Here is a 12,336-nt window from a genome sequence, read left to right on the forward strand (position 1 = left end):
ATTTTGTTATATCTACTTCCAGTCCTTGTACTATGCACATCTTTTTTTTACTTTTTCTCCTTTTTCTGGAGGAAAAAAGCACACCATGCTCTACATAGTATACTGTAGCATGCTTTTTTCACTTACGTATTATGAGTAACTTTCCAATCATGATTGTTATATTTTAATTTACATGGGTCATTCTCCCTAGTACTAAAATAGAAATGAAATTCACCTGCTACCTCTCACTAAAATATGTTATTTACAAGTATTTAATTTTATTTAAAAAGAAGGTCCTTCTTGTCCTCTTAACTTTCCCTTGCTCTCTTCCACAGAAAGAACAAATAGTAATAATAATTCTAAAACATTTTCTCTTGTAATTTGACTTGCATTCTAAATGGTGGCTGCTCTTTTGTAGAATGACAGAGACCATTCGGTGTTCATCTGACTGGCCATTTCAACCCTACCTCGTGTTTGATGTTGAAGATGGTTCAGAAAAGCGGGATAATGAGTAAGTTCTCCTTTTTCTTCAGTCCCCACTGATGGTCCCAGAATTTTTGTATTGTTTCTGTTCATATTTAAATTCAAAATACTTTCCATATAAATCTCTCTGCCTAGTGCCAGTGCACAATCATTTTCTTTTAGCTGGGTTGATAACTTCACCTTTTCAATCATAAATTACTGATGTCTTTATATATTTCAGTCTTGATTTTTTTTTTCTTAACTGGGTAATGGGGGTTATGTTACCTAAAATGCGGTCAGCACTTCAGTAGATCCATGCTGAGATCCCAGCTGTGAGTAAAACAGACGTGGCCCCAGTGCAAGGCTGCTGTGGTCCAACAGGCGAGACAGACATTAACCAGGCCATCACCGTGGTGATTAATGGTTCCAGTTGGGTTAAGTATTGTGACGGATAAGTACAGATACAGTTGAATCAAGGTGTGAGGCAGAGGGTGGACAATACTTCCAGCATGTTGGATTGTGAATCAGGTGGTTTGTGAATGACAGCACAAAAGGAGCAGTGGTTGCTAATTAGCAAGCACCTCAGAGGAGCCAGGGCTTCTTGTGAGAGAATAAAGGAGGAGGAGCCCGGAGGCTGCATTTGTTAGCACAGATAGAAATGCCACCCCTGCATCATGACGTATGAAGAAATAGAAATTCCACCTCTGTGTCAAGAGAGAGCTGCAAAGCAAGTGGTGTCCTCCATGAGAATAAGATATTAGTTAATAGTGGTGGAAGGAGGGGCCCCTCAGTGAAGAAGTTAGAAATACGGAGCAGTTGGCTAGGGGGTTGCTATTCCAGAGGGACTGTGGAAGTTGTAGTGGGGTCTGTTGGAATGGAGCAGGGGATTGAGAGTTTACCGCATAAGTATTATGGAGATGGATGTTCACGGGAAGAGAGTTGGCCTGAGAGGTGACCAAATAAAGCTTTCAGGTATGGAAAAGAAAGCTAGCTGACTGGCTTGTCCGTATAGTAAGTCTTGAAATTAGAATAGTGAATATTTAAGGCTTTAAAGTGAGACAGATAAGGTAGCCTCGGGAATAAAGTTGCGCATGCAGGGCATCCCCCAGTGTGCACACATGTTGCATTTGGTATGGTGATGAGGGAACGCATTGTAGTTCAGGAGATGAGTTGGGAGTGCAGGATGAGGCCAGCAAGGACAGAGGACGTGATCCTGCTGTAGGGCCCCGTGTTTGTTCATCTCTGGGAGCCGGGTCACATTCAATCCGTGTGGCTGCCATCCTCTCGGTCATGTGGTGCATGATCTGCATGACCTGTGGTGGGGAATGCAGGAAGGTAGTACATCTGAAGCACTTTTCTCAGTGTTGGGAAGATAGTCAATCCTTAATGTTAGCTATTCATTAGTCATATCTTCATTATTATTATGAATACTTTCGTTCTCACTGTGGTTATCCCTGTTTTAATAAGTGAAGAAACTGGTGCCTTAACATCACGTAACTCGAACCACTTTTCTCTCCTACAACTTTGTGTTTCACTGGGCAGTTATTTTTATATTTATTCATATGTACAATATTAATGGTCATTATAACAGCCTCTTTGAATCACTGCTGACTGAATAAAGATGAAACCTACCTATGTACCCTTTACTGTAGTGGAAAACAAAGTGGAACTTAACTTAGCAATTGGACTGCTATTAGTTTTGATGTGTTGTATTTTTTTGTTTTCATCTTATTTAGCTCATATGTAAATGTTCAAGAAATAAAACTGGTAATGGAAATAATTAAACTTATGAAAGACAGAAGAAGGGATGTTACTTTCCGAAACATTGGCATAATAACCCATTACAAGGCTCAGAAGACGATGATTCAGAAGGATTTGGACAAAGAGTTTGATAGAAAAGGGTGAGGCATCTCTATTTTTACAGAGATTTTGAGTTTTTCTGTTGAATTAAAAAGAAGAAAGAGGGGATAGAAGGAAAGAAGCAAAGGAAACTTAACTCTAGGGAGTGGTCTTAGACCCTGGTAGTATAGAACAAGGAGACTAGGACCCTGGCTCCATAGACTTGTGCTGGGAGGGAGTGTGGTTACACGTGTAGCCCCTGCAGATGGAGTGCCTCCTGCCAGTTCAAATGTCATCACCGTTACACTTGACAATGGAAGTGACTGAGAAATTCTTCAGGCCTTTACCTTTAGTTGGATGACTTGTTATCTGAATTCTAACTCTACTGAGAATCATGTATTCACATTTTCACTTACAATAAATTATTTAACCCTTTTAGTGCCTTCATGTATAGGGTGAAGATCATGTTTTTGTCTCCTTTATACCTCAACAGTAAAATAAAAAATTAAATATTAGAAATCCATTAACTCAAAAGTTTCTGCACCTAGAAGCACACAAAGTACCAAAATTGACTCTAGGAAAAGCCAGAAACTTTGGATAGACCTATTAAATGTAAAAAGAGTGAGTTAGTAATCACTTTCCAACAGAGAAAAACAGAGGATCAGGCTTCACAGGTGAATTCTGTCCAACATTAAGAATTAGCACCAGTCCTATGCAAATGCTTCCAAAAAATAGAAGGGAACACTTTCTAACTCATTTTATGGGGCCATTATTACCCTGATACCAAAGCCATGGAGACATCACCAGAAAAGAAAACTATGGACCAATATCCTTTATGAATATGGATGCAGAAGTTCTCAACAAAATAATGGCAGCTGAACTCAACAGCATATTAAAAGGATTATTTACCACAGTCAAGTGGAATTTATCTCAGGAATGCAAGGTTGGTTCAACATATGAAAATCAGTCAGTGTGATATACCGTATTAAAGGGGGAAACCCCACATGATGGTGATCATCTGAATAAATGTGGAAAAGACATGTGACTGAATGCAGCAACCTTTCATGATAAAGATACTCAACAAACTAGGAAGAGAAGGGAACTTCCTCAACCTAATAAAGAGCATCTATGAAAAACCCACAGCTAACACATCATACTTGATGCTAAGATTGAAAGCTTTCCCCCTATGATGAGGAAGGATTCCACTCTCTACTTGCACTACTTCTGTGCAGCACTGTATTAGAAGTTCTATGCAGAGCAATTAAGCAAGAAAAGGAAATAAATGGCATCCATATTGGAAAAGAAGAAGTAAAAGTGTCTCTTAACAAATGGCATAATCTGGGACTTGCCTGGTGGTCCAGTGGTTAAGACACCATGCTTCCACCGCAGGGGGCATGGGTTTGATCCCTGGTCAGGGAACTAAGATCCTGCATGCTGTGTGGCCACAAAAAATCCAAAAACAAACAAACAAAAAAAAAACACACGCAAAAAGCTAAGAACAACAACAACAAAAAACAAACGGCATTCTCTTACATCTAGAAAAACCTAAAAAAATCTATGCAAACTACTGGTCCTTATAAACAAGTTCAGCAGTGTTGTAAGGTACAAGATCTGTATACAAAAATCAGTTGTATTTCTTTACACTCTAGAGAAGTCTGAAAAGGAAAATTTCTTAAAATTCCATTTACACTAGCATCATAAAGAACAAAATACTTCGGAGTAAATGTAACCAAAGAAGTGTGAGCTCATACACAGAAGGACAAAACGTTGTTGAAAGAATTTAAAGTACTAGATAAATGTAAAGACATTTCATGTCCATGGATCGGAAGACTTAATATTGTTAAGATGGCACCATTCCCCAGGTTGATCTACAGATTCATTGTTACCTCTGTCAAAATTCCAGCTACCTTCTTTTTACAGAAATGGACAAGCTTATTCTAAAATTCACATGGCAGTGCAAGAGACCCTAAATAGCTTGACAGAGAACAGTGTTGGAGGGCTCACACTTCCCTCTTTCAAAATTTACTACAAAGCTATCAACACTGGTACTGTCATAAGGGTAGACATATATAGACCAATAGAATAGAAGTGAGATTCCAGAAATCAATCCATACATTCATGGCCAGTTGATACTCAACAAGGGTGCCAAGCCTACTCATTGGGGAAATAATACTTTTTCAACAAATGGTGCTGGAATAACTGGATATCCACCCGCAAAAGAATGAATTTAGACCCCTGTCTCACACTGTATAGAGTAATTAACTCAAAATGAATGAGTGCTCTGAGTCTAAGAGACAAAACTTTAAAACTTACAAGGAAACAAAGGTAAATTTATGACCTCAGATTAGGCAACAGATTCTTAGATATGATACCCAGGCACCAGTAACCAAAGGAGAAGTAAATCGGCCTTCATAAAAATTAAAAACTTACGTGTTTCAAAGGACACACTATCAAAAGAGTGAAAAGACAACACACAGAGTGGGAGAAAATACTTGCAAAATATTTATCTGACAAGTCATATCCAGCATATATAAAGAACTCATACAACTTAATAAAATGATAATCTAACTTTTTAAGCGGGCAACGGATGTGAAGAGCATTTCTCAAAAGAAGATAAACAGAAATCCAACAGGCACATGAAAAGCTGCTCCACATCATTTGTCATGAGGGAAATGCAGATCAAAACCACAGTGAGGAGATATCATTTCACACCCACCAAGATGACTATCATTACAAAAAAAAAAAAACAAACAAAAAAAAACAATAACCAGTTTTTGAAGGGATGTGGAGAAATTAGAATACTTACACATTGCTGATGAGAAACTGCAGAAAACAGTTTGGCAGTTCCTCCTAAAGTTGAACATAGAATTACCACGTGACCCAGCAATTCCACTCCTAGGTACATACCTGAAAGAATTGAGAAAGGGTTCACACAAAAGCTTGTACATGAATGTTCGTAGCAGCATTATTCATGATAGTCAAAAAGTGGAAACAACCCAAATGTCCCAAAATGGTACATAGGTAAGAAGTAAATTGTGTATCTGTACAAGCGAATAGTCAGTCGTGGAAGGAATGAAGTACTGTTACCAGTCTACGACGCGGATGAACCTTGAAAACATTATGCTAGGTGAAGGAAGCCCAACACAAAAGGTCCCATATTTTATGATTCCATTTATATGAAATTTCCCATGTAGAAAAGTCCATAGAGACAGACAGTAGATTAGTGGTTGCCAGGGCCTGGGGAGGGGGAGATAGAGACTGATGGCTGATAGGCACAGGGCTTCTCTCCTGGGTGATGGACATGCTATGAAATTAGATAGCGGTGATGACTGCACACTGTAGTGAATGGACTCAACACCACCAAATGGAGTGCTTTAAAATGGTGAATTCTGTGTTATGTGAATTCTACTCCAGTTATAAAAGATAGCACTACAAAAGTAAGAAATACTACTGTATAAATATGTATATTTAATAATTATCTTTTTTCAGCAAATATGTTTCTCTCTTCGTAAATAGGCCAGCAGAAATAGATACCGTGGATGCCTTCCAGGGTCGTGAGAAAGACTGTATTATTGTTACATGTGTCAGAGCAAATGCCATGCAAGGCTCAATTGGGTGGGTAACTGTCATCATTGATTCTTTGCTTGTTTATGATCCAGAGTTAGATCTTTTTAATCACTGTTAGAGAATACCATCATTTGCTCTATTTTCTTATATAAAAAATTGAGTAATATCATGAAGGTTTCTTTTTTAAGTTGTGAAGTTGATCCACTGTTAGGTCTGCTTCTCTTGGTACCTTGTGTATTAACCCATGTCACAGTGTGAATCTGTTGTTTCACTTGATAAGAGTGAAACAGATTATTGAATCCAGTATATTTTGCAGGGGCATGCTCCTCTCCATGGTATGTGTCATAATTGATCTACTATCATATTTTTAGGATCTTTGAAGGCTTAAAAATCATACCATTAAAATTTCCAATATCTCATCCAAGTCAAAATAGGAAATCGACAGACAGATGCATCACTTTGAAGGAAAGCACTGGGCCTCTTGTTTGTTTGCTGTCCTTAATGGGAATTGCTTCTGTGTCGGGTCCTGCACCACGAGCTTAAAGCAGGAGCCCAAGAAAAGCTGTCTGAAATGCCTGTGTCTCACCTACACTGACATGCCGAGTCTTTCTGAAGAAAGAAGTAACTCTTTTTTTTTCCTTCTATTGCTTAGGTTTCTGGCAAGTTTGCAGAGATTGAATGTCACCATCACACGAGCCAAGTACAGCCTCTTCATCCTGGGACATTTGAGGACCCTGATGGTAGGTACATTCTAGAGGACCGGGGAACTCCAGAGTTTGCTCATGATGACTGATACCGGGTTGAGGTTTTGTTTTTATTTTTCATCAAAGTGGAAATGATTTTGAGGCTACAAACAATAATGAGCCTCTTCCCACTGGTTGTTTTGTCCTCCAGCAGCTTCTTCCTGGGAGCTTTTATAATGCCTAAACCGCTCACCCTTTCTTAGCCCAAGACCCAGGTATCCGTAGTGTACTCTCAAGATGAGCTTTAAAAAAATTGTATCTACATCGTAGAATTGTTAAGAAGACATGTAAACCCATATATGTAAAGTGCTAGAAGATGGGTTAGCACTTAGTAAACACTCAGTAAATGTGGCTATTAGCCTAGCTTAATGCCAGAGAGAGGGGGAATTTGCAGGAAAGTGCTTGGATCTTCATTTCTGTCTTGGCACTTAGAGCAGCACTGCTTGCTGTTTCCCTTGAGGGGTGAGTGGCATCAGAGCTCATCCATGCGTACAGATACTCCTGTAGAAGGAGGGGCAAGTTTACATGTGTAGTCGACAAATAGTAATAGTACAGCTTAATTTGGTGAACCACAGCTAGATAAAGCATGTATTTGCCTGCCTCATTAGGTGTAATAACTCAGTTTCTCTAATTTCTGTATTTAACAGAGTCATTGTTTTATCTCAGGAGAGGTGCCAACTCAGTAGGATTTTCCCCTGTTTTGGTTAGTTCCACCAGAGGGCGCCCAAATACAGTCTTTCTCATTCAGCTCTTACCTAGATTTGTGGTCTTCAACCTTTGTTGTTTGTGTAGCCCCTTGAAAGAATGTTTAAAAGCTGTGTATCCTCCGCTTTTAAGTTTATATTGAAAATGTTTCATCGTTAAGTGTTGATAAAGATTTTGTTTCTAATGTATTGTAAATATTTGACATTTTAAAAGAAAGCTATTAAAAATAAATCCATTATGCCACTCTTAAATATATCCAGTGGAATAGAGAGCAGTGCTATTCTTTCTGCTCTTTAAAATTGAATTGCCATTTATACTGTTTAGGATAAAATTCAGTGGGGGTAGTTTATATATTTTCATAATTAAAAGGCTTTCTGTTAATATGACTATAAGGCTTTTCTGCCACAAAAACTTTACATGTAAATTTGAAAATTTAAAGAATTGGTTTTCATAACGATTTGGGGAAACTGTGTGAAGGTTGTGTGGAACCTCTGGACTGTTTTGGTAACTTCCTATGAATGTATAGTTACCTCGAAGAGTTTTTTAAAAAAGTATATTTTTCCTGTGACCATAAGGATCTGAGTATTAACAAATGATATCTTGTCAGTTGAGTAACATATTAACAATTACTCTTTTCACACAGTTGAATTTTGATAATGTTCAAACCCGAAAAGTAAAATGTTTATAGAGTTGTGTCTCTTAGATGCCCTGATTGCAGGAGCCTTCATGGGCACCCCTCTGTTTACCACCCCCTCTATTTGACACCCAGGCGTGTTTACCTCCCCTAGCTGTGTGCCCTGTGGTCAGATTTGGGACAGGTGAGACTTGTGGTTGTGAAGGATGGAGTGGAAGGGCAGAAAAGCCCCAGGAGGACATAGGCAACTGGGGTTTGGAAGCTGAGGTTTGGAAATTGATTCCCAGAAAACGTGCTCACATCCCCCCGAGTAAGTCTCTGTGAGCCCCAGAGTCACCGTCACGCAGATTTGAAGACCACTGACGTCTAGCTGCAGTATAGACGTTATTATCTTCACTCTGGGAAGCCAGTGTGACAAAAAGAGACCGACAGAGCAGAGTAGAAAAACTTCCAGTTTATCATTTGGACTTCGCAATCCAACTTGCATATTTGTCCTTGGGCTTCCCCCTTCCCGAGCCTCTTTTTTTTTTTTTTTTTTTTTGGTTTTTCAGCCCAGTTTCCCTTATGGAGATAGAATCAGTGATTAAGGCACTCGGTTTCCTCTGAGAAATCAAGACTAATAGCCCCTTCTCAGAACTGTTTTTGTGATCTAGGGATTGGATTAAACAGCAAGTTTAGGTGCAGTAGAATTGGCAGAAATAGCAGCAAGGCCATCTGCTTTACATCTGCTTTCCAGCCACAGGGTAGGACTCTCAAGAGCTCTCCTGAGTCAGGAAGATCTGAGCCTGGTACTGCTTACATGCACCTTCCTGATGCATGCGGTCACCGTACCGTGCACTTGATTTACGTGACTTACTTTAAAAGTCCCTGTGAGGTCTGCATTGCCACCATAGTTTATCAAATCCAAGAAGCCAATAGTTATATAATGTGCGTCATTATTTTATGCTCCACTATTGAACTGTGACACTTTATGTTCACTTAGAATTTTTGTCTTATAGTGACTGAAAGAACTCTTTTAGACTTTAGACAGATTTTTTTGGGTTGGCCAGAAGGTTCATTTGTTTTTTTTTCTGTAGCATCTGAATGAACTTTTTGGCCAACCCAGTGTCATACCACTCTTGTTCATACCTAGGAAAAACAGCAAAATAGGTAGACTAAGATACCCCTGAAAGCATCTCACTCTCAGACTAACACTCTGGTCGTCCCCATTCACCATCCCATGTACCCTTGCTGACGCTCGAACCATTCCCTGTGCAGTCAGAGGCGTGTCATGAGAGGGCCCCACTGTGGTCCCGGGGTTTTTTCCAACTTCTGATCTCCATTCTCCAAGTTGTAGTGCTGGTACTTTCTTGTCTTATCAGAGGATGTCTGTGGAAAGATTTTTCAGGCAAGAGCCAGGACTCATTCTTTTTAGAAGTGGTTTGTTGACTAAAAGTCAAGCGGTTGTAGTCGCCCAGCCATGAATTCCTCCAGGATTACATACATGGAAACTGCTGTCTGGCCTAGAGGCACCCTAAAGTCAGAAATGGTAGAATGTGAAAATAAAGTGCATTTTATTTATTTTATTTTATTTCAACGCACATTTTAGAGTCATTTAAATAAAATACTATTCATACCTTACAGTGAGGAAACAGGCTCAGAGAGGTCAAGTGATTTGACCAAGGTCACACAGCAGGTCAGTACTATGTATGCAGCTTCACTGCTATACCCTTACCCACCTTCATGAATAGTGCAGGAGCCCCCATGAGGGGAGCTATCCTTTCCTTCTCTTTCCTTCAGTCTCTGTCTTTTTTTCCTCCCTCATACTCTCTCTTTCTTCTGTCTAAAGAGGCCCAAGTTCTGATGGTTGTAAAGAAGCAATTTATTGCTGAGGAAACTCTAAAAGGAAGAGAGGAGAGATGCGTGAGTTGGGTTTTTGTTTTGTTTTTCCGTTTAGATGTGCTTTTCATAATTTAAGCTCTTCTAGAAAAGAGACACAAGTGAGACAACATCTTTGGAATAGTTATCTCAGCAGATTAAGATGGTTTAGCCCTTGGGAGTTTGGGAAGCCTTTGGGAATTTGATGCAAGCTGTGGTCCTCTTTTTAGAACAGTCAGCATGCACTCAAGAGTTAGAGCTTTCTGAAACCAAGCCTTCCTCTTCCAGAATGTTAGCCTTGGCCGGAGACAGGCAAGACTCTAGGGTCAGCAGTGTCAAAGGGAACTTGGTGGGATGACGGAGCCCTTCTGTGTCTGTGTTGTCCAGGATACTAACCGTAGTCACATGTGTCTGCTGAGCACTTGAAATGTGGCTGGTGCAACTGAGGAAATTAATTTTTAATTTTATTTAATTGAAGATTAAAGAGCTACATGAGGCTACCGGCAGTTGGTACAGATTTGCATGACAGCTAATTCACCACGTGGCCTGAGTATCAGTGGTAAAATGATGGAAGTACTTTCTTAGAGGTGGTTCCCAGTGTTCTGTTCTAGCAGCATGGCTTTATAGTTTTGTATTCGACCTTATTTTTCCTTTCAGCCTTGTCTGAAAAGTAATGGATTCTTGAGAATCTGTTCACGAAAGTATACTTACTATTTGTTCAGAAGTGAAAGCTGGAACCTCTGCTTCCCAAGCATATGAGTGTTTCTTTGGGATGTAATTTTCTTCCTTCTCTTTGTTTCAAGGAAAACCATCATTGGAACCACCTGATTCAGGATGCGCAGAAGCGTGGTGCCATTATTAAGACTTGCAACAAAAACTATAGACACGATGCAATGAAGATTCTGAAACGCAGGCCCGTACTGCAGAGAAGTCTGACTCACCCTCCTGCTATCACCCCAGAGGTGTCCAGACCCCAGGGCAGAGTGCCCAGCAACAAGCTAGACAGTGAATTTGCCAAGATGTCTCTTGCTTCTTCCCTGTACCCCTCACCCTCTGAGTCCAAAGAAGCCACTGTCACTGTTACTGCAAAGGACCCTGAAAGGCCACCCCTTCAGGACTGGCTTCGGGACCCACGACTTCTTAGGAGGATGGGCTTGGGCTGTGAAGCCAAAGGGAAGTGCCTCTGTGAGCTGCAGCCCTCGAGCCCCCGGTATTCTGGAGCAACGCCTCCCTCTGGAGAGCCAGGCTCCCCCGGAAGTCACCAGGATCTGACCAGTATCAGGCAGCAGGCCCCCGCCAAGGGAGCTGCTGTGAACAACCACAGACCTCATATGCAGTGTGATCCTCCAGCTGCTAGTACCAGTACTTCCACGAGTGAGAGAAGATGTGCCCAGGAAGGGGAGGCACTCAGCCACAGGAGGGAGACCAGGGCCTTCACCAAGGGGGATCAGGAGAGGCGTGGCTCTCTGAGCCACCACACAAAGAGGAACTCAGGCTGGGACGAGAGGGGACTGGAGGAGGAGGACAGTAGCTTGAAGAAGAGGAAGCTTTTGTAGTGGAGCCAAATGAGACTGTCAGCCACAAGCATTACTGCACATTTCAGATGACCAGCTAGTAGGAATGTCCAGATAAGATTATTTTTTTTTCCTTAAAGGAGTTTGTGTGCTGTTGGAAAACAGAAAATGTATCCTAACACATGGGCCTCTTGGTCATCTTCAGTACATTTTGTCAGTTGCAAAAGCTTTCACAAGGCATTTGTGTATCAGTAATAATGTCCTCGAAGTCGAAGACTTAAAATGTTGATCTCTTGTTCTTCTGTAGGAAAGGTCAGACTGGAGGATTTTAAGAGGATGCTGTAAAAGTTGGAATGTATATTTGTATAGCAAATAACAGAATCCTCTTAAAATTTAATCTGGTAGACAGCTTTTCTTTCCCCTGCTTAAAATGTTAATCATTTTCAACGGAACCAAACTTATATTTAAAAAAAAAAAAAAGATGGGAGCAGGGCAGTTCCTTTCAGAGATTGTTGTAGCAAACAGATGTTTTTAACAGCCCAGGTGGCCTGAGAGAAGTGAGTCAATGTGTTGGGTCAGAGTCCTGTTAAACCAACTGGAGTGTCCTGGGCAAGACCCTGGGAAGCAGAGCTCTGTTAGGTGAAGTTCCACTCCTGCACCTTTTTAGACGAGGCACCTTGGCACAGGATGTTACATTTCTGTGATGAGTTTGTCTGCCCATTGTAGTCAGCACGAAGTTCTCTAGCTAAAATTCTCATTCTTCGTGAGATAGAAGAATGTGAAATGAAAGAATAATTCTTGAAATGTCATTCAGATCCCCCCAGCATATTGTGAATTTCCTGCAACTGGTGGGTTACAAATCCAGTGGTTGCCAAGTATTGGAGCAGTGCTGGGGTGGCTTGTGGAAGCCTGGGGATCACCAAGAGAATCCAACTCATGAAAATCTGGATGTTTAACATCTTCCCAAGGGATACTGGTCACCAGGCAGCTTGAGAACCAGTTAGGGCAGACCAGATACAATATTATAGGCAGGAGA

The 12,336-nt window shown here is 40.7% G+C and overlaps 1 pseudogene across 1 annotated transcript in view; it reads left to right on the plus strand.

Moving 5' to 3' along the window:
* The window catches only part of LOC308609627 (putative helicase senataxin), a 61,755-nt pseudogene extending 50,008 nt beyond the window's left edge, over window positions 1-11,747 (plus strand). The window contains exons 20-24 of the transcript in view: window positions 398-490; window positions 2,178-2,342; window positions 5,797-5,895; window positions 6,500-6,587; window positions 10,590-11,747. The product of the transcript in view is annotated as a putative helicase senataxin (transcript). The remainder of the gene's footprint in view (window positions 1-397; window positions 491-2,177; window positions 2,343-5,796; window positions 5,896-6,499; window positions 6,588-10,589) is intronic.
* Window positions 11,748-12,336: the final 589 nt, after the last annotated feature.

The sequence above is a fragment of the Mesoplodon bidens genome (assembly GCF_964165515.1).
Source record: "Mesoplodon bidens genome assembly, chromosome: Y".
In the NCBI taxonomy this organism is placed as follows: Eukaryota; Metazoa; Chordata; class Mammalia; order Artiodactyla; family Ziphiidae; genus Mesoplodon; species Mesoplodon bidens.